This window comes from Tauraco erythrolophus, chromosome Z, assembly GCF_009769465.1.
Source record: "Tauraco erythrolophus isolate bTauEry1 chromosome Z, bTauEry1.pri, whole genome shotgun sequence".
Classification (NCBI taxonomy): domain Eukaryota; kingdom Metazoa; phylum Chordata; class Aves; order Musophagiformes; family Musophagidae; genus Tauraco; species Tauraco erythrolophus.
The window spans coordinates 12,391,950-12,411,478 of record NC_141496.1 but is presented as its reverse complement, the minus strand read 5'-3'; positions in this window follow the sequence as shown (position 1 = coordinate 12,411,478).

Here is a 19,529-nt window from a genome sequence, read left to right as displayed (position 1 = left end):
TACAGCACATTGCCTTCTGCTGACGGTTAAACCTGAGCTCAAACTGGTTCCTCCTGTGGTCCGGGCTGCCCGGTTCACAGTTCTCTAACGCTCTGCCACATTATCTGTGGCACTTATCTGCTTATGTTACCACCTGCTGCACTTCACAGCAGTATGACTGCCACAGCCCACAGTCCCAGGAGCTGCACAGGCAAGGCACCGAGAGTCCTATTCCCTCAGTGCTCAGTAAAACTAGAGGAAGATGTTCACCAGCATTCGATATGGGAGAGCAGAGAACATATTCATTCCTTCTTCTCCACCTAACCCAGACGTTCAACCTGCAATCGCCTGCAGGACAGTCTGGAGGAGTTTTCCCTCTTGCCTTCCCTTCACATCAGAGAAGCCCATGCATGGGAGGTAGCTAAGGCAGCAAGGAGAGGGAGAAACCACAAAAGACAACAGTGATCCAGGATGATCCTGAGGGATTAAAAAATTACCTAGTGCTCTCATAGATCCATCAATTGCTCTGAAAACCCTGGCCCAAACACCCTTGGTCAGCAATCCACACCCCGTATCTCATTCGGGCATCCTCAGTGCTCACAGCACCCTGACACCACATACCGAGATCCTGCTCCAGACTCCAGAACCCCAGGTCTGCTGCCACCACTGACCTTCAGATTCTGGAAAGGAGCATTCACAGTGTCTGTCTTTGCCTACCTAACCCCAGCATTTGTGACTATGGGTTGATAATGGATTTGGAGCAGAGCTGCAAAGGCACATGGGAGCCCAGGAGGGAAACTAAGAAATGTGGAATAAGTAAAGCTAAAACAACAGTGTAAGCAATGAGACAGCTCCACAGAAAGATCAGTAACTTCAGTTCTTTCAGCTTCACGGCGTAAGAATAGCAATTATAAGATGCTAAAAAAAAAATGATCAAAAGAAGTACTTTCCTCCCACGCATATTAGTCCTTCTCACAGACACAGGATGATGCTGGCAGGAAAAAATATACAAAGATGGAAATGGACCTAGTGCTTACAGTAAACACTCAGTGATGTAAAAGGTAATGCTGACACCAGTGTTAGCAAACAGACAAGCCTTCTCATAGACTCCACCAGAGATCATCATGAGACCTATGTGAAGGGCACACTCACCCTCAGCGATGCTTCTGCTGGGATGCTTCACCCAGGATTAGGCTCTGAAGTAGAGAGGTCACCTGGACCACTGGGATCACATCCAGCTGGACTAGAGATTCTAAACTCTCTCCCACCTATAGACTCCTTAATGCTTGTATCACCCTTAATGCTTGTATCACTCTCCTTTCAGTGACTATCTCATGAGCCTCTGGCTCCTTTCCCACAGCCGCTGCCGCAGAGGCTGAAAGGAATGAGTCTGTCCTCAGTCTGGCTCCTGGGGGTAGATTTTTTACATCAGGGATTCCCAAGATCACATTGTCTAAGAACCACTGTGGGTAACCGCAGCTCCTGACTGTGCCTAGCATGCGTGCACATGCTGGAAGTGGGGTTCAACAGCTGGGGTAATGTTCACGCCCCATTCTGGACCCTGTGCACCATTCATAGTATATGTAGAAGCAGGAGCCCCTATTTTTCCTCTCCTCAGCACTATAGGAAAAAAGCTGGTCCCACAGTGCCTATCTGCTCATGCAGGCATCCCCTGCCATTGTTACTGCCTTTGCAGCTGATTGCAGTGCTTAGATCACATCTATCCATAAGGCTTTGCTACATATATATGTTTACATATTTTATATATATTTGTTTACATATGCTGAGAGCAGCCCTGAGGAGAAGGACTTCGGGGTGTTGGCTGATGAGAAGCTCAACATGAGCTGGCAACGTGCGCTGGTAGCCCAGAAAGCCAACTGTATCCTGGGCTGCATCAAAAGCAGTGTGGCCAGCAGGTTGAGGGCAGGGATTCTGTCCCTCTGCTCTGCTCTCGTTAGACCCCACCTGCAGTACTGCGTCCAGCTCCGGGGCCCCCAACATAAGGACATGGAGCTGCTGGAGAGAGTCCAGAGGAGGGCCACAAAGACGATCCGAGGGCTGGAGTACCTTTCCTATGAAGACAGGCTGAGAGAGTTGGGGCACTTCAGCCTGGAGAAGAGAAGCCTTTAGAGAGACGTTCTAGCAGCCTTTCCCTACCTAAAGCGGGTCTGTAAGAAAGCTGAAGACGGACTTTTTACAAGGGCATGTAGTGATAAGACAAGGGGCAACAGCTTCAAACTGAAAGAGGGGAGATTTACATTAGATCTAAGGAAAAAATTCTTCCCTCTGAAAGTGGTGAGGCACTGGAACAGGTTGCCCGGGGAAGTTGTGGATGCCCCATCCCTGGAAGTGTTCGAGGCCAGGTTGGATGAGGCTTTGAGCAATCTGATCTAGTGGAAGGTGTCCCTGCCCATGGCAGGAAGGTTGGAACTAGATGATCTTTAAGGTCCTTTCCAGCCCAAACCATTCTATGATTCTGTGAATTTGAATGTTGGCACAATGCAACCACTTGAAAAGCATCATTTTGAGGATACAGACCGTGATGACAGCGCACTTCACTGCTGAAGTACCGTGTCTCCGCTGCCTCTGGGAAACGGCTGCTCGGAGCCACCTCCCAGCATCAGCAGCAATCTGCTGACAAGCCCTTCTAAGCAACACACACTTCATATTGGTGCAGAAGCTGCTGTGGGAGGAGAAGGTTTGTGCAGGCACACTTTGACATTTGACAGCAAAATGTCAAGAGAGCTGACACACAGCCATTTCCCAGCTGTCTCCCTGGAACTCTGGCTGCAACATGCAGCTCTGCCCAGCTATTTGGTTTCAGTGGCAGCACAGGCTCCCCGGCTGGACCGCGGTTCACTGGCTCTCACAGATGCTGCAGCAGATGGATGCCCACTCTGCCTGCACCCGCACGCTGTTCCCAGCACAAGGCTCTGAAGTCCAATATCACAGGTGGCACACAGCCAGCTCCTGCCAGGAGCCGTTCTGACAGCTTCCCTAGGGATACGCATGACTTTTTTTGTGCCCTAGATACCCCTCCTCTCTTCTCTGAGACACCACTCCTGGCTTCCTCCTGTCTTAGGTATGCAAGGAGGCTGGCAACGGCACTGCCAGCACAGGGATTATTCAGTTTCCCGCACCAGAACACCCTCAGTGGCTTGTTCCATCCCTCAACTCTCCCCCTCTGATTCTGGAAGACTGTAGAAGGATCCTCTCTCATCCTCTCCAGGGTCTGGTAGGCTGGGATTGACACTGGGGCATAAAATCCAGCAAGCAGTGTAGTTTCAGATTCTACTGGCTTTGATCAGCTCTTTGTAAAGCCCTCACACCTCTTTGCAAGGGGAAGTTTCCAGATGTGGATAGGCAGTCTGTACCCGAACACTGTGTGCCAAATCAGTTCACTCTTCTTATTTATCATTTTCAATAGCATGAGCCCACAGTGTGCTGAATCCTACTCAATCCTACACGTACAACAGCAAACACAGCATCCAGCAACAATCCCTGCCCAGAAAAGCGTGTATGGCAGCGCAAGGCAGGGAGGCATGCAGGGAGCACCATGACTCTAGACACATCGGTACAACAGCTCTTCTATTTGCAAATGTCAAAATTGCACTCTCCACACTGACACCATCTGCTGCTACATGAGAGATATGGGTTATCCCATCAGCTCTTTCTTGAGGTGCTAAGGGTTACCTGGAGAAGGAGAGGGCCAGACATTTCATTAGCTGTGGATGCTTCATTCCAGTCAAGATAATAGAGAGCAGAGGATGGCTTTTTGTGAGGGACCTATGGTGTGGTGTGGAACTGCTCATCAATACTTGTACCCCCATGTATATAATATATACAAGACAAAGACTCCTTAGATGTGGCAAAGCGTTAGGTAAGTAGATGGAGGCGAATGCTGAGCAACAAAGGATGGCTCAGCATTGATCTGAGAGCTGCCTGCCAAGCCCTGTCTGCACTTTAGAAAGGAGGCAGCACGTTGCAGATAACAGTGGCAGGCAGCACCTTGCAGAGCTGAGCCCTTCAGGCTCTGCACTTCATGCCTTGTATAAGTCCTTGCTGAGCACTACAGAGAGGCCCCCAAATCCCTTCTCTGTCGAGACGGAGGACACTGTGCTAATTTAAGGGTGGCTGGTGCAGCTCCATGGCTTCTGGAGTACAACCTCCTGCCTCTGCGACACTGCTGATAATCATAGAAAGATAGAATGGCTTGGGTTGGAAGGTACCTGAAAGATCATGTAGTTCAAACCCCTCTGCCATGGGCAGGGACACCTTCCACTAGATGCAGAAGCCATCAGAGCTGGCTCCAAACTGACCTGCAAGGCTCTGCTTCAATTAGAGGGGGCTAGTGCGAACACAGCCTTGCCTCCAAGTGCTGATGATGTGGTGGTCACATACCTCCAGGCATACCTCACTATCTGTCACCGCTCCAGCTACGCTTTTGGAGTTCCATCACCGATTGTTTAATACCCAGCTCTGCTCTGCTCCGCGCTGTCAGCTGCGCATGTGGGGTGACGGGGTTCAACACACAGTGACACAAGCTTCCTCACAGAATGTAATGCAATACTGGGGGAGGCATGCAGAAATTTAAGAAATAAATGTGATTTAAATGCAAAAAGATTGCACATACAGCACAGAGGATGAAGCAGCAGGAGCAAGATCATTGGAACTGTCAGCTGGAGGCAATGCTGGCTTTTTGGAGGCTGGCTTTTCTGAATAGATTATTGTTTCTACAAATCTCAGTCACTTCATCTATGAAACTGAATGCCCAATGCAAACCTTTAACTGTGAAGGTTCTTGCTGACTCTTTCTGATTGGCTATGGTTTCATCATCCTTAGAAAGACCAAGATCCATCACGTCACTCAAGGGTGAAAGACGGAAAAACAGGGTTAAAAGCTGGGCATTCAGTTTCATAGATGAGCCAGCAAAAATCCTTCTGTATTGGAACTGTCTGTTCTTTGAGGGTTGTTCCACATGAATCCCTGACTTGTACAAAGCATTCACATTAACATGCCTGAAGAAACTGCACAGCTCTACAGAACAAGCACGAGCAGAAATGCTGCAAAAAGCAATGGTTTGTGTGAGCTTGCAGACAGGGACACAATACAGACATCTCCTCTTCGCTCCACGGCGAGAAATATATTCAGTTTACTGGCTGTAAGTGTACCTCCAGGCAAAAGGGCTCGGAGATGAACCCAAAACAAAAGCCACTCTTCAGACGTTCTGGGGGATCTCAGGGCTCACTGGTTCCAGCACCAGTTTCCAGGATCCCATTAAGGCAGTTCAGCCCTGCCCCAGCCTTGCCACTCCAAAAGCTGCCAGAAAGCACTGGATGGTTTAAAAAAACCCAGGAAAATTCCAGGAGGGCATCCAGGGAGCAGTGTGAGTGTAGAGGATGAGGCGAGGGGCACTGGATGAGTGGCCTGGGGACCTGCCTGAACCATCAGGGTGAGTAAGAAGAGGGTGGAGGTGAGGAAGCCTGTAAATTGCTGTGGGGTGGGACTAGCTAGTGGTATTTGTTTTGACATCCATTTATTTCTCACCAGCTAATACATCTCTGCCAGATTCACGCCTTCATTAAATGTTTTAGTAAATCATCCAGCATGTTTAATGAAACAAAAGGTGTAAGAGGAAATACTAATTGTTTGACTCACCCTAAACTGTTAGACTTCAGCACTCCTTCCCTGCCTCCGGGAACAGGGAGACAGGGAGGGTGGTCTGTCTGGTTCCAGGGTGAATATTCCAGCATTTAGTGTTTAAAGGGGGCTGCAGCAAGATGGAAAGACTAAATACTTCCTAAATTTCTGCTTCAGCTCAGGCTGGTTCCTCTTGTGGTGCTGAGCGAACAGCCATTCCTGAAAAGACCACTTCTCTTTTCTTTCCATGATGAGGTTCTGCCTGGGCCAGGGCTTTTTCCAGTGGTTTCCAGGACAGTCTGACTAAGCCTGTGATTAATATATCATGACATCCCAGAACTATGCAGGATTATGATGTGTTCAAAATGGAAACTGCAGCACATGACGATCAATCACAGCCCTTGCGCACAGGAAAGCGAGGAGCTGCGCAGCTCAGGGACAGGGGGCTTGCCAGCAGAGACCAGAGGGTGCGGGAGACGAAATAAGCAATAGGTAGTATGTGTATTCCTGCCGATGACACAACTGGCAGGAGGCAGGTGCTGCCTCCCAGTCAGAAGAAAAGAAGCCCCAGCTGCTTTGGGCATTTTGAGTTACACAAGACATCAGAAATAGCTCAAGCAGCAGATCTGTAACAGCTAACACAGGATCTGGACAGTGACCGAACCAGTTTCTTCCATTTCTGTGCTCTCTTGCCCCGTGATTCATCATCTGGCATGTGGCACTCGGCAGGAGCCACTTATAGGCCGTGACTCACGAGCATCCACTGAGGTGATCTGGGCTGGAACCTGCTCCTCCTTCTCCCCACTGGCCGTCCTCTGCCTCCTCTGCCCCAGTCCCCACCACATATGCTCCTAATTACTATGTGAAAATCCAGAGAGGAAAAAGAAGACTGATGTTTCTAGCTGTTAATATCACACTGACATTGCTGCTGAATTAAACTGCAGACACAGTAAATCCCTTTTTATCACAGACACTCCAATAGCAGCAGCAGCAGGAGAAGCGACTACACTTCTATAGCACCTTTCTGCCTGAGCACTCTGTAAGCACACTGAGGACCTTACAAGAGCAGAAATGACACAATTCCTTTCTGAAATGTGGATCTGTCTGGGTGCAGGAGCCTGGCTGCTGCAGGGCTCCCAGAGTGCTGGAGAACCCATGCAGAAAAGAAAAAAAATCCTACAAGCAAATGAAATAGCTGGGTGGAATCAGTCGCTAAGATGCCCAAGGTTAACTCCTCCTTAACCGCGCAGGTTTGAGCAGGGCTTTGCTGCAAAGCAGCGCTGTGACTATCAGCTGGCTGTCCCATGAACATGCTCCTTTCACAGACCTGCCCAACTGAGGATGCTGAGAACCAGGGGCTGCAGCTGAGCAGCGACAAAATCACATCCCGCAGTCGTGGGTGAAGCGGAGTCGAAGCCAGCAGAAGCGCGGACTGAAGGTTTTCCCACCAACCTGCATGACACGAGCTCAAAACTCCGCCACAACAGCCACAGCAAGGCAGGGGATAAAGCGTCGTGCCGAGGGAGGCAGGCACTGAACTCAGTGCAGCGTCGTGCACCAAAGCCGGCTCTCCGAGCCGCGCTTGCAGGCACACAAGACAACAAAGCTTCTCCCAAAGTCCGTTATATGGCTGCATGCAAAGGTGAATGAGCAGCTCTTCTTGCTCAGGGGTGCGCTGCAGGGGCAAAGGCTCCCGAGGTCACAACAAGAAGTGAGGAGGACACGAACTCTTTGTACCAATGGGGACATTCTCAACAGCGCTGGAGATTTCATGGGTTTCTAGAGATCTGAAGCATCCCTAGAATACTATATTTTGGAAAGATCTCTCAATGAGACGTCACGAATCACTTCAACTGGGCCCTCATAACTTTCCTCCCTAACATTTACTGGAATCTGGCTTCAGACAACTTGGTGTGGCCCAGACCATGGCAAAGGAGAGGCCCTGCTTATCCCAGGTTTATGGGAAGATATAATTTCAGAAGTAAGTTTCATCTGCACAAAGAAAAAGCACATGAGGACAGCTCCATCTCAAGTAGTTCTAGATCTCCTATCACCTTCATGACTTATAGAATCATAGAATCGTAGAACGGTTAGGGTTGGAAGGGACCCCAAAGATCATCTAGTTCCAACCCCCCTGCCATGGGCAGGGAAATTCTCCACTACACCAGGTTCTCCAAAGCCTCATCCAACCTGGCCTGCAGTACAGGTCAGCACATCCATACACATTCCAGCCACTCCATGGCTGCATATCTTCGCTATTGCTTCCTCTCTGTCCTGCTTAAAACTGGCATTTCCTTTCTGTCCAGACCATGCATTGCAGGAATCACAGCACCAAAACAATCCTGAACGCTCCATGCAAGGCAAAAGCATCGGTGATCACTGGAGGAAGCTTGAGAAATAAGGAACTCAGTCTTAAGATAACCCAGTTTAGAGGATGTAAAATCACGTTTACTGTCTGTTCAGCCCAGATCTCCACGTAAAACCAAGTGAAAACCAAACATTTCTGGGATAGCAGATTACAGATGTACTACCTCGTGTAGCAACATAGCAAAAGAAGAACAGGCAGCAAAGGTGGCTACAGGAGAGTGAAGTAAAACCACAGCAGGGCCAAGTTCTTGAAATAACTAACATATCACACCACAAGCCACCGTAAATAAAGCAGACAGAGATGTCAAAAAGCCTCAGCAGCATTCTTTTCAGACCTGAACACAGCGGTGTTGCAATGGTTTGCCACCAGGACTGGGCAGCCAGGTCTCAGCGAACAGGACAAGCAATGCAGGTATGGCATTAGTTAGCAGTGATGGGCACCAGTTCTGTCAGAGAGCCAGAATGCCTGCATCTGCAGAGCTGTATTATTATAATTCTAAAATGATGCAATCCAACATGGCATTTAATACACACTGTGTGCAACCAGAGCAGGAGCTCCAAAATCAAGGACAAATAGAAAACATCCCAGCAGCAGCCTGGTTTGTTTTTTTTTTTTTTTGGTCTTCACATTGCACATCTAAATAGTTTTTTCAAAGAACAGCTATGTCCTGACTTCTGCTACGACTGCAGGGAACTTTAGCCCTTCCTAGCTCTAGGTAGTTCTGCCAAGATCAGAAGCAAAAACTGGATACACAGGAAGAAATTTTCTCTCTCTCCAAAGCAGACATAAGCAATAAACAATTCTATGGTCAGGAGGCTGGCAGCACCCTAATTTGGGGACGGTAGCACGCTACGAAGCCAAAAGGCTGAGTATCATCAGCCCAATAAAAGCAGCATCTGGTGAAGACTAATTCATCAAATTTATCCTGCCCTCTGAAGGATATCAGGGTCACATACACTTTTGCTGCTCATATCCCACTGCTTTTGTACCACAGGCTGGATTTTGCAGTCCCTTGAAGGCAGCTGGAGGAAAGGACCCTGTGGCACACAGGTTTGAAAAGGGAATTTGCCTGATTACTGTTCATACTGTGCATTTCTTGACCTTTTTTTGGCCCGGTCCCTGAGCAAACAAGTCCTTTGTAATCATGGCCAAATACTGTCTGAATGTCACTTCAGCAGAATTCAGAGTGGGCAAAAAAATAAAGGCAGAATGATTCCCAAGATGATGGGACAAGAAGCTTCCAATCTGGGAACAAATCCTTGGACCACAGTGAGACTGTAAAAGATTAGAACTACCCTTTGCACAACACAGCAGGTCTTGACAAGACCTCCCTGGCCAAAACACGTCTATTAAGAAAGCTTTTCTCAAGAAAGACAAAATTAAGGGCAAATGTTGCCACTAGCTCAGAAATATGAGGAGGAAGAAAGAAGCAATGGCAAGATGAACACATTTAGTCTTCATGGATCAATTGCTACAGGGAAGTTTTGCTTTCAGAAGAGGAACACAGACATCTGTGGACTGAATCAGACAGGTAAAGCAAAGTGGGCAAATGAGCGACCAGCTGCTCCGTTCCCCTCACCGATCACAGGCACCCTCCTCCACATAGGAAGAGTTTACGTCTAGAAGCGTGTTTCATAACCCTCTCATAGCAAGTTAGGAGCCTGTACAATCACAGAATCATAGAATCATTTGGATTGGAAGAGACCTTGAAGATCTTCGAGTTCAACCATTAACCTAACACAGCCAAGTACCACCAGTAAACCGTGTCCCTAAGCATTACATCTACATGTCTTTTAAATACCTCCAGGGATGGTGGCTCAACCACTTCCCTGGACAGCCTATTCCAATGCTTGAGAACACTTTCGGTGAAGAAATTTTTCCTAACATCCAACCTGAACCTCCTCTGGCACAATCTGAGGCCATTTCCTCTTGTCCTATCACTTCTTACTTGAGAGAAGAGACCGACACCCACCTCACTACAACCTCCTTTCAGGTAGTTGTAGAGAGCGATAAGGGCTCCTCGGAGCCTTCTCTTCTCCAGGCTGAACAACCCCAACTCTCTCAGCTGGTCTTCATAGGAGAGGTGCTCCAGCCCTCGCATCATCTTCATGGCCCTCCTCTGGACTCGCTCCAGCAGCTCCATGTCCTTCTTGTGCTGGGGTCCCAGAGTTGAATGCAGTACTGCAGGTGAGGTCTCACGAAAGAAGAGTAGAGGGACAGAATCACCTCCCTTGACCTGCTGGCCACACTCCTTTGGATGCAGCCCAGGATACGGTTGGCTTTCTGGGCTGCAAGCACACATTGCTGGCTCATGTTGAGCTTCTCATTGACCAACAATCCCAAGTCCTTCTCCTCAGGGCTGCTCTCAATCCATTCTCCACCCAGCTTGTACTTGTGCTTGGGTTTGCCCCGACCCATGTGCAGAACTTTGCACTTGGCCTTGTTGAACTTTATGAGGTTCTCACAGGCCCACCTCTCCAGTCTGTCAGGATCCCTCTGGATGGCATCCCTTCCCTCCAGCTTGTCGACCACACCACACAGCTTGGTGTTGTCAGCAAACTTGCTCAGGGTGCACTCGATCCCACTGTCCATGTCGCCAACAAAGACGTGAAACAGCAACAGACCCAATACCGACACCTGAGGAATGCCACTCGTCACTGGTCTCCACTTGGACATCAAGCCATTGACCGCAACATTTTGAGTGTGACCATCCAGCTAATTCCTTATCCACTGAGTGGTCCATCCACCAAATCCATGTCTCTCCAATTTAGAGACAAGGATCTTGTGCAGGACAGTGTCAAACGCTTTGGACAAGTCCAGGTAGATGATGACAGTTGCTCTTCCCTATGCTCACTAATGCTGTAACCTTGTCGTAGAAGGCCAACAAACTGGTCAGGCAGGATTTGCCCTTAGTGAAGTCATGTTGGCTGTCACCAATCACTTCCTTTTTTTTCCATGTGCCATAGTTGCCAGGAGGATCTGCTCCACGATCTTGCTGGGCACAGAGGTGAGACTCACTGGCTTGAAGTCCCCTGGGTCTTCCTTTTTTACCCTTTTTAAAGATGGGGGCTATGTTTCATCTTTTCCAGTCAGTGGGAACCTCACTGGACTGCCATGACTTCTCAGATATGATGGATAGCAGCTTAGCAACCTCATCCACCAGTTCCCTCAGGACCTGCAGATGCATCTCATCAGGTTCCGTGGACTTGTGCAACTTTAGGTTCTTTAGACGATCTTGAATCTGATCTTCTCTTACAGCAGGTGGTTCTTCATTCTCTGAGTCCCTGCCTTTGCCTTCTGGAACGTGAACAGTGCAGCCAGAGCACTTGCCAGTGAAAACAGGCAAAAAAGTCATTGAGTACCTCAGCCTTCTCTCCATATCCTGGGTAATAACCTGGGCTCTCGTTTCCTTCTGGAGAGGGCCCACATTTTCCCTAGTCCTCCTTTCCTCCTTTTATCCATCGCATACCTACAGAAGCTTTTCTTGTTGCCCTTGATGTCCCTGTATTCCTCCCAGGCTACCTGTCCTTGCTTCCACCCTCTGTGGGCTTCCTTTTTGTGTTTGAGTTTGTCCAGGAGCTCCTTGTTCATCCATGCAGGCCTCCTGCAGTTTCTGCCCAGCTTCCTCTTTGTTATAATGCACTGCTCCTGAGCTTGGAGGAGGTGATCCTTGAATATTATCCCAGGGCTTTATCCCTGTGCTCTACCAAGCACATCCTTGAAGAGGCCAGTCTGCTCTCCTGAAGTAGTGAGCTTGCTGTGCTCCCTCCTGGCTGCCCTAAGGATCTTGAACTCCACCATTTCATGGTCACTGCAGCCAAGGCTGCCCTTGAGTTTCACGTTCCCCACCAGCCCCTCTTTGTTGCTGAGAACAGGGTGCAGCACAGCGCCTCTCCTCACTGGTTCCTTTATCACTTGGAGAACGAAGTTACCAACGCATTCCAGGAACCTCCTGGATTGCCTATGCCCTGCTGTGCTGTCCCTTCAACAGCTATCGGAGTGGTTGAAGTCCCCCATGAGGACCAGGGCTTGTCAACATGAGGCTGTTCCTATCTGTCTATAGAGGACCTCATCCACTTGGTCCTCCTGGTTGGCTGGCCTGTAGCAGACAGGTAGGGACAGTAGCTAGGGTAGGGACAGTATCATCTTCTCTACTATGTTTGCCACCCCTTTGAGCCGTCCCAAGCTGTTAATTCTGCTCATGTACAAGAGTATTCCCTGGTCCTTGGTCTGGTCACCAACCTCTCTCCAAGTGTCCTCCTGATATGTGGGTGTTTTTATATGTTCTCATGGCCAGTAGCAAGGCAGAACTCAAGAGGATCTGGATGAAACTGCAGCATCAATTTACGTAACAGAATATTTTCCATGCAACAGAACTAACAAAAGGCAAGCCAGAACCTTAATAAAATACTTATGAAGCAGACCAGGCACTCCTAATGATTACACATACTTTTCTTCTGAGAGGAGAAACTTATCCCTCGCAGGGACTGGCAACTCAAACCAAACGCAGCTTGTAAAGCACTATTTGGGGCAGTTTATTTTAGGATATCGCTCCACAAGACAGCTCATGTGCTAATTAGGCTTGGAATGACTGGGTTCAACAGAGCATTAAGGGTCTAACTAACTAAATCTGATAACCCTGGATTAACCAAGGTCTTCTGCTGAGAAAAGTCTTGCTAGGCTGCAGAGGATGCATGGGGATGATCCTTGGCCCTGTCCTGGAAGAGCAGGTCAGAGTCCCAGGGGACACACCAAGTCTACTGGAGGGATGACCACTCTGCTTCTAATTACTTCCAGGGTGTTCTGAGAGGGCTGAGGAGACACTCTAAGACTCTAGTTCCCAAATGTTCCCAGCTAGGACACACTCACATTTGGACACCACCTTTCTTGAAGCTGTTGTGCCCTTTCTGTACCAGGTATCTCAGAGAAGACAACAAGTACCTGCAAGAATCAGTGAGGAAGAATTTGCCTCTCCTAAGACCTTGCACTGATATGGGCCTCAACTCAACCAGGAGGTTTCAAAACTCTGTAACTTCTGAACACGTACTATAAATACATCGGGTAGTCTTATTCACACAAATGCCAAGCCATTTGGGAATATTGCTGGGCTTTGAAGTTTGACAGCAAGATACGTGGACTAATTAATCACAGTATGTGAAAATTATTCCTATCACCAGTTTCAAATAATCCTCCTTAATTTCCTGTAATAATTCCACGTTACAAAAAGAACACCTCATAAATCATTATTGTCTTTCTCCAGACCGTTCATTATTTCATATCACAAACCCTACAATTTCCCATTTAACACAAATAATTCCCGTTTCTTCAGTATCTCCTCTTATTCGAGTTTTCCAGGACTTTGTGCAGTTTCCTGGGCAGTTTCTCAGTTCCCTCCAACTCTGTAGTCATGCTTCTGAGCTGGGGTGACTAATGGCAGAGTTTCCCAATCAACAGTGGGATGCCTCCTGCTTTATGTATCAACATTAGAAGACTCTGTAGCACAATTTTCCATTCCATTTCTTATGTAGCTTAACATTCATATACAGATGCTCAGCAAATAAAGTCCCTTATGACCAGGGTGACATCCAGGTACTTTCTGTAGTTTAATGACATCAGTTTAATGAGTTGGAATGAATTTAATCAATTTAATCAGTTTAATGATTTGGAACGTGAAAAAGTGTACTTTTGTGACTATTTTCTGTTACACACATTTACATAACTTAGCATCAAGCTCAAAAAATCAAGGTTTATAACAAGACTAGTCTAGAAGAAACCAGGGGATTTTTCTTACATGTCCGTTGTCTGAAGAGAGGAGTTTCTTTTCACTGTTTGTGGAATGTGGTTTTTTGGGGGTTTGCTTCCCCAATTTGCACAAATTCTTGATGTAGGCGTCTGGGGAGAGTTTTCCATGTCCCCATGCAAACTCTTCGTGGTCTTCCAAGACATAAGAGGGTCCTCAATGTCTGACTAAGGTCTGGACTGAAGGATATTTTCCATGGTTGTTGTGGTTTAGCCCAGCCAGCAACTGAATGCCACACAGCTGCTCGCTCACCCTCCCCCGCCCCCAGGGATGGGGAAGAGAATTAAAGTGGAAAAGGGAAGGAGACTCTTGGTTTGAGATAAGAACAACTGAATAATAATAATAATAATGGTGATGATGAATCATATATCTATGCAATTATAATAATATATACAAACAAGTGATACACAGTGTAATTGCTCAATGCCCGGTGACCAAGGCCTGTCCCATTCCAGCTAATGATCCCAAACCAGGTAAGTTCTGACACTGCCATTCCAGATGAGCATGAGGCCCAACAGGAGAGTGACAGAGAGATAGCACCCTGAGACACCACAAGTGAGAGACCCCGGAAGAGCAAAAGCCCCTTTTTCTGGTCAACCCTCATCTCTATACTGGGCATGACGTTGCATGATATGGAATACTCCATTGGCCAATTTGGCCCTCAATCCTAAGTCTAAGTTCAAATCACAAGGGGAGTCGTGGACCCTTAGTCCCAGCCATGTTCCCCCCTATCCTGTTGCGCTCCTGCACACTGGCAAGAACACGGCAGCTAAAAGGTCATTGAGGTCTCAGTGCCAACTATAAACACCAGTGCACTATCAAAATTCTTCTCACAGTAAATCCCAGACTAAAACCAAAACACAGAGCTCTTCTGTCTGTTAAAAAGAAGAACTCAGCTGACACTGGTGAATTTTCCTCATTAAACCAGTGAGATCTGGTGGCTTGCCTCCATGAAAGAAGATTCCCCTTTTGTTTTGATGGGCAGGCCAAGAGGTCGTTGTGTTGTCTTTTCAACCTCGACTTGTGCCAAGGGTTAAACAGACAACAAGACAGTAGACTAAAATTTTGCTGTGGAACATGCTCTGGTACAGAGCGGAATCAACTCTCGGTGCCTCCAGGACAAACACAAATGCCTTGATTCAGTTTGGGGTGCTTCTCCACCCTGCAGTATCAAATCATATCAGCTGCACGAAGCCTGGGAGAGTTAAGGAGATGGAAACATTCTTTGGAGTCTCTAAAGCTTGTGCAAAGTCACCAACAGAAGCACAGACGATAGCAACCCCAATGGGTCAACCACTACTATCAGTGCCTCAACAAGTGACATGTGACAAGAGCATTGCCACTTTTGTGCTTTAACCACCCTCATGCCGCTGCTTCTCAGTGCTGGGACACACCTATTTCTGGCAGTTCCTCCTCTGTTATGTTTGCCATGAACTGGTAAGCCCTACTGTACTAGGCTCTAGAGACCTCCAGGGATGTCTGAGGTTCCCCTGTGCTTCACACAGCCTCACCCTTCCTCTCCCCTAGTCCTTCCCCAAAACAGCCAATCTAAGAGGAAAGAGGGAAAGGAAGAATGTGGGATTGAAAAGGCTGCCAGGATTACTGTAATAAGTAGTCACCACCTTCAGAGTGCTTTATAAATACAGTAACTGTAAGTAGGAAGTGTCTGCAGAAATGAAAATTAGGTACACGACTGGGAGCTGAAGGCAAGGAGGAGACATCTGGGAAAGGAAGATGCTGTCCTCAACAGCCATTTCGAGCCCTATGACCTGTAGCTGGAGGACAAAACTCAGCAGTAGGTTACGTTAGATGCCACTGGCTGTGGACAAGAGAGAACAGCTTGTTGCCAGTAGAAAGCAGCTAAGTGCAGATGCATGCTCAAATCCACTTCAGAAGGGTCAAGCTACAATCACTGCTCACAATAAGCCAGGGAGGAGGTTGGAACTAGATGATCTTTGAGGTCCCTTCCAACCCAAACCATTCTATGATTCTATGAAATCCCTTAGAAGTGATTACAACAACTCACATACTAACGAGTGGTGAAGGAGAAGTCAACCAGAGTAAACCAAACCCCAGAGCAGATGCGTCACTCCAGGTACTGATCATTAGAATGAATTAGGCAAAGCCAAGAAAGATATGCTGTGTGGGCCAATAATATCTTGAGACCAGAGATATGAATTATTAATATCTCCCACTGGATCTTTTCATATGCAGGCTGGAAAAGGTCTGAGGGTGGGACTAGAAGGAAAAACGCTGTGTAAGCAGACACTGGAACTAGTCTCACTACTAAGAATAGAAAATGGCACTAGCACAATGGTCCAGACAGGTCATTCTCCCTGCTGAGAAGGACATCTGTGAGGACAGCTACGCTATCTGAGTTACACAGAAAACAGATGAAAATGCAGCACGAGGCACATGTCCCTGCTCTGCACCATGGGAAAACGAGAGAAGGACCAAAAGAAGGTGGCCTGGTGAACAATTCAGGTGAATTGCACCTACTAGGTGAAAGGAGGCTTAGTAAGCATGCAGTTGCTCCTGCAGCAACACAGGCAGAGCAGAATGGAGAACCTGCTCACTGAATGTATTTAGGTCACACTTTTCCAGAAGTGATGGCACCTGCTGCCAGTTTATAAAGAATAAATTCCAGTTGTGGAATTAAAAAAACCTGTTGGACTGTGTTAGTCAACACTCAGGAGCACAAATTTTCCCCAGGGCTGGCTGCATCACAGTTAAGCAACTCATCAGCTCAAACCTCACATGACCACTTGATTTCTCATGAAAAACTCATTTTCCTGCAACTGTATGCTGTTTTTTTTTTCTGGCATTGGTATGCAGGAGAGCTCCTGAGTGTTTGCCAAGCCACAGGTGCTCAGGTGAGTCTCTTGAACATCTGGGAATCAAGGGGAAGGGAGACTCTCCCCGTTCAGTACCCATCCCATATCCACGTGTTCCACCCTTCTCCAAGAACACAGTATGGTCTAGTCTGAGGTAACAGTGGGTCCTAAGGAAGTATCAGGTGAAAATATGCTGCATGTTTGTCAAGGTCTACAGGCTCTTTTTTTTTTTTTTTTTCCCCTGTAATTGACAGAGGAGAAAAATACCCTCTTGCCAGAAGGAACAGTTAGCTCTCATCACTCTGAGGTACCTGTGCCACTAGCCCGAAAAGTGCAACGACAGGGCAGTGACAGTCTCTGCTTCCAGGCAGCATTTTGTGCTGGAGCAGAGAGCAGGTTTGGTGGCTGTGCCGGTTTCCCACCACTTTCCAAGCACCAGTACAAAGCATTGCTGCCACCACTCAAATATTTATTATTTATCACCCAGAGTTACTGCCAGCCCCACACCCTCAGCACTGCACAAAGACCAACGCACAGTCTCTCTCCCAGCAGTTCAAACCCAGAGGGTGATCCAGAGCCAGAAGCTGCCGTCACCAATATTATGGCCACTCACCTACATTACAGCTCTGCCTCCTGTCTCTCTCTCATTTCCAGGAGTTAATAACTGCAGTCTCTTTTAATTTTTTTTTTCCCCTTTCTGCTGATATATCCAGCAGAAGCCTTGCCCAGTATGAAATATTCGTATGCCTCTGATAGACAGAAAAAACCCCATTGTCTCCACGATCGTGAGTCTGCAACACAACTGTGGTGGGGAGAGGAAGAGTTTGTGGACTGCTGGCTCTTGCACCCACCTTAACAGGTATGTCCCTGCTTTGACCCACTTCTTTCAGAAAATGAGCATCAAAATCATCTTCATCAGGAGAGAAAACTGGAGCAGAAACAGGGACTAGAGCCATTTTGACAGCCTGCTTCTTTCTCTTTGGAGAGCAACCAACTTTCAGAGGAGTGCTAGGGCACGCAGGGAACCTGCTCAGCAGATAACATGACAAATCCCTGCTAAGGCTCGTTACCAACACAGCTGTCATTGATCATTGCTATGGATTTCACCCCCAACAGCCAAGCTCTCTCAGCTCCTTCAAGCCTCATCCTGCAGCTTTTCACATAGCTCTGGAATGGGGCGAACTTCTGGCTCTTTCGGACTTACAGACTGGACTGCCAGACGCGCTTTATCCACATCGGAACTCTTCCCATGAGGCAGCACAGGTAGCGGACAAGCGACTTTTCCCACTACCAATTGGATTTTAATGGCTTCCAGAAATGTGGGGACAAAATGTTCTCGTTGAGTGCTATCCCATGTTTCCATAGCTGACAAGGAAGCACCTCCATCTCCAATCCTCCACGTCTCACCGACCCGCACAGATCTCCACACCTCTCACTTTTGGTTTGCTTTCCTTGGGTTGCACCAGCGATCTATCAAAACCATGCCTACTGAGAGGAGTGATAGTCCAGCATCTAAGACACAGAAGTGGCTTTGGATTGAATATCTCAAGCTGACCTAGTTTATATTAAACAGAAGGGTAAAAAGCAAACAGCTCTGTAACAAAGCCTTTTTAATTTTTAAAGAGCAGATCTCTGGCATATCAGGAAAAATAGTTATTAAAGCCAACAAGAACAAAGAGCTTGGAGACATACTTCAGAAAAGACTTTGAATGTACATCATAAGTAAAAAAAAACAAGATCTGGTATTATCAAGCAAGGTGAGGAAATTAGAAGAGCAGGGCTCCTGACCAATCTGAATGAATAACCACACCAAGAAGGATATTAGAGGTAAGTAAAACAGCATCTTTGATGCTGTTCTGGCAAGAATAATATTGAAGCTGTGGCGACAAGTTAGATAATACAGAGGAAAGAGGGTGCAGAAAAGGAAATGAGCTTTTGAAGTGGAAACAAATTCAAGAAGATGAATCCACTCAAGTCAGAGGGACAAGATATTCTTGATCCCAGAACAATGAAAGAATAGTTGCATGATCTCAGCTGGCAACAGGGCTTCTGATAAAAATACCCATGACAAAAGAGAGGAAAGAGGGGAAGCTGTGTGACTGGCAAATAATAAAAGTAAAGTCTGTACCTGTTCTGAAAGAGGAAGGAAAGTGACCCATGTTAGATCTATCAGCCTGCCCTTAATACTACATAAGGCTTTCAGAAAACATTGGAAAAGAATAATAAGTCTGGGAAATAAATGAAAAACGGGGCAAAACACAACATGGGGTTGCTAAATGTGGATTATTGTCTGGCTATCAGGAATAATACCAGAGTAAGACCTTGACTCACCAGGAGCATCAGGCTGGAAGAAAATTAAGATCTCTGGGACAGAGAACTCATTTTTTGTTTGCTATCACAACCTCAGACACCTGAGAGGTGGCAACGGAGCTGTGGGCAGGCCGTTCCTGAGTCCACTGCATATTCTCCTGGGCTACCTGCACTTTCTGCAATGCAGGTCCAGGTCCCTCGGATCCAGAGATCCAGCTGCACTTTTTCTCCAGCATTCTGCATCGATGCAGTAAGGAAGACATACGGCAGCAATTTTGTCTCCTGTGAACCACTTTGGTCAGCTCCAGTCACCAGAAGCTCCTGCACATCTTTTAAGCATCTCAAGGCAGAGATTATCTGTGCACTCTCACTGCTTAACAGATGCTCTTGTAAGAGTGGTACCTTCAACAGTCCACATGGCCCGGGGAGTGTTCTCAACCCACACAGTGAAGGAGGCTGCCTCACCTTCTTTCTATTCCTTCAGGCAAGCGTTCTACACACAAACTACACACAATTTTTCTTCTACACCCTGACACAAGCATGTGTATCCTGCTTAGGTATGTCTCATTGCATGTCCCATCCTCCAGCCACAACGTAC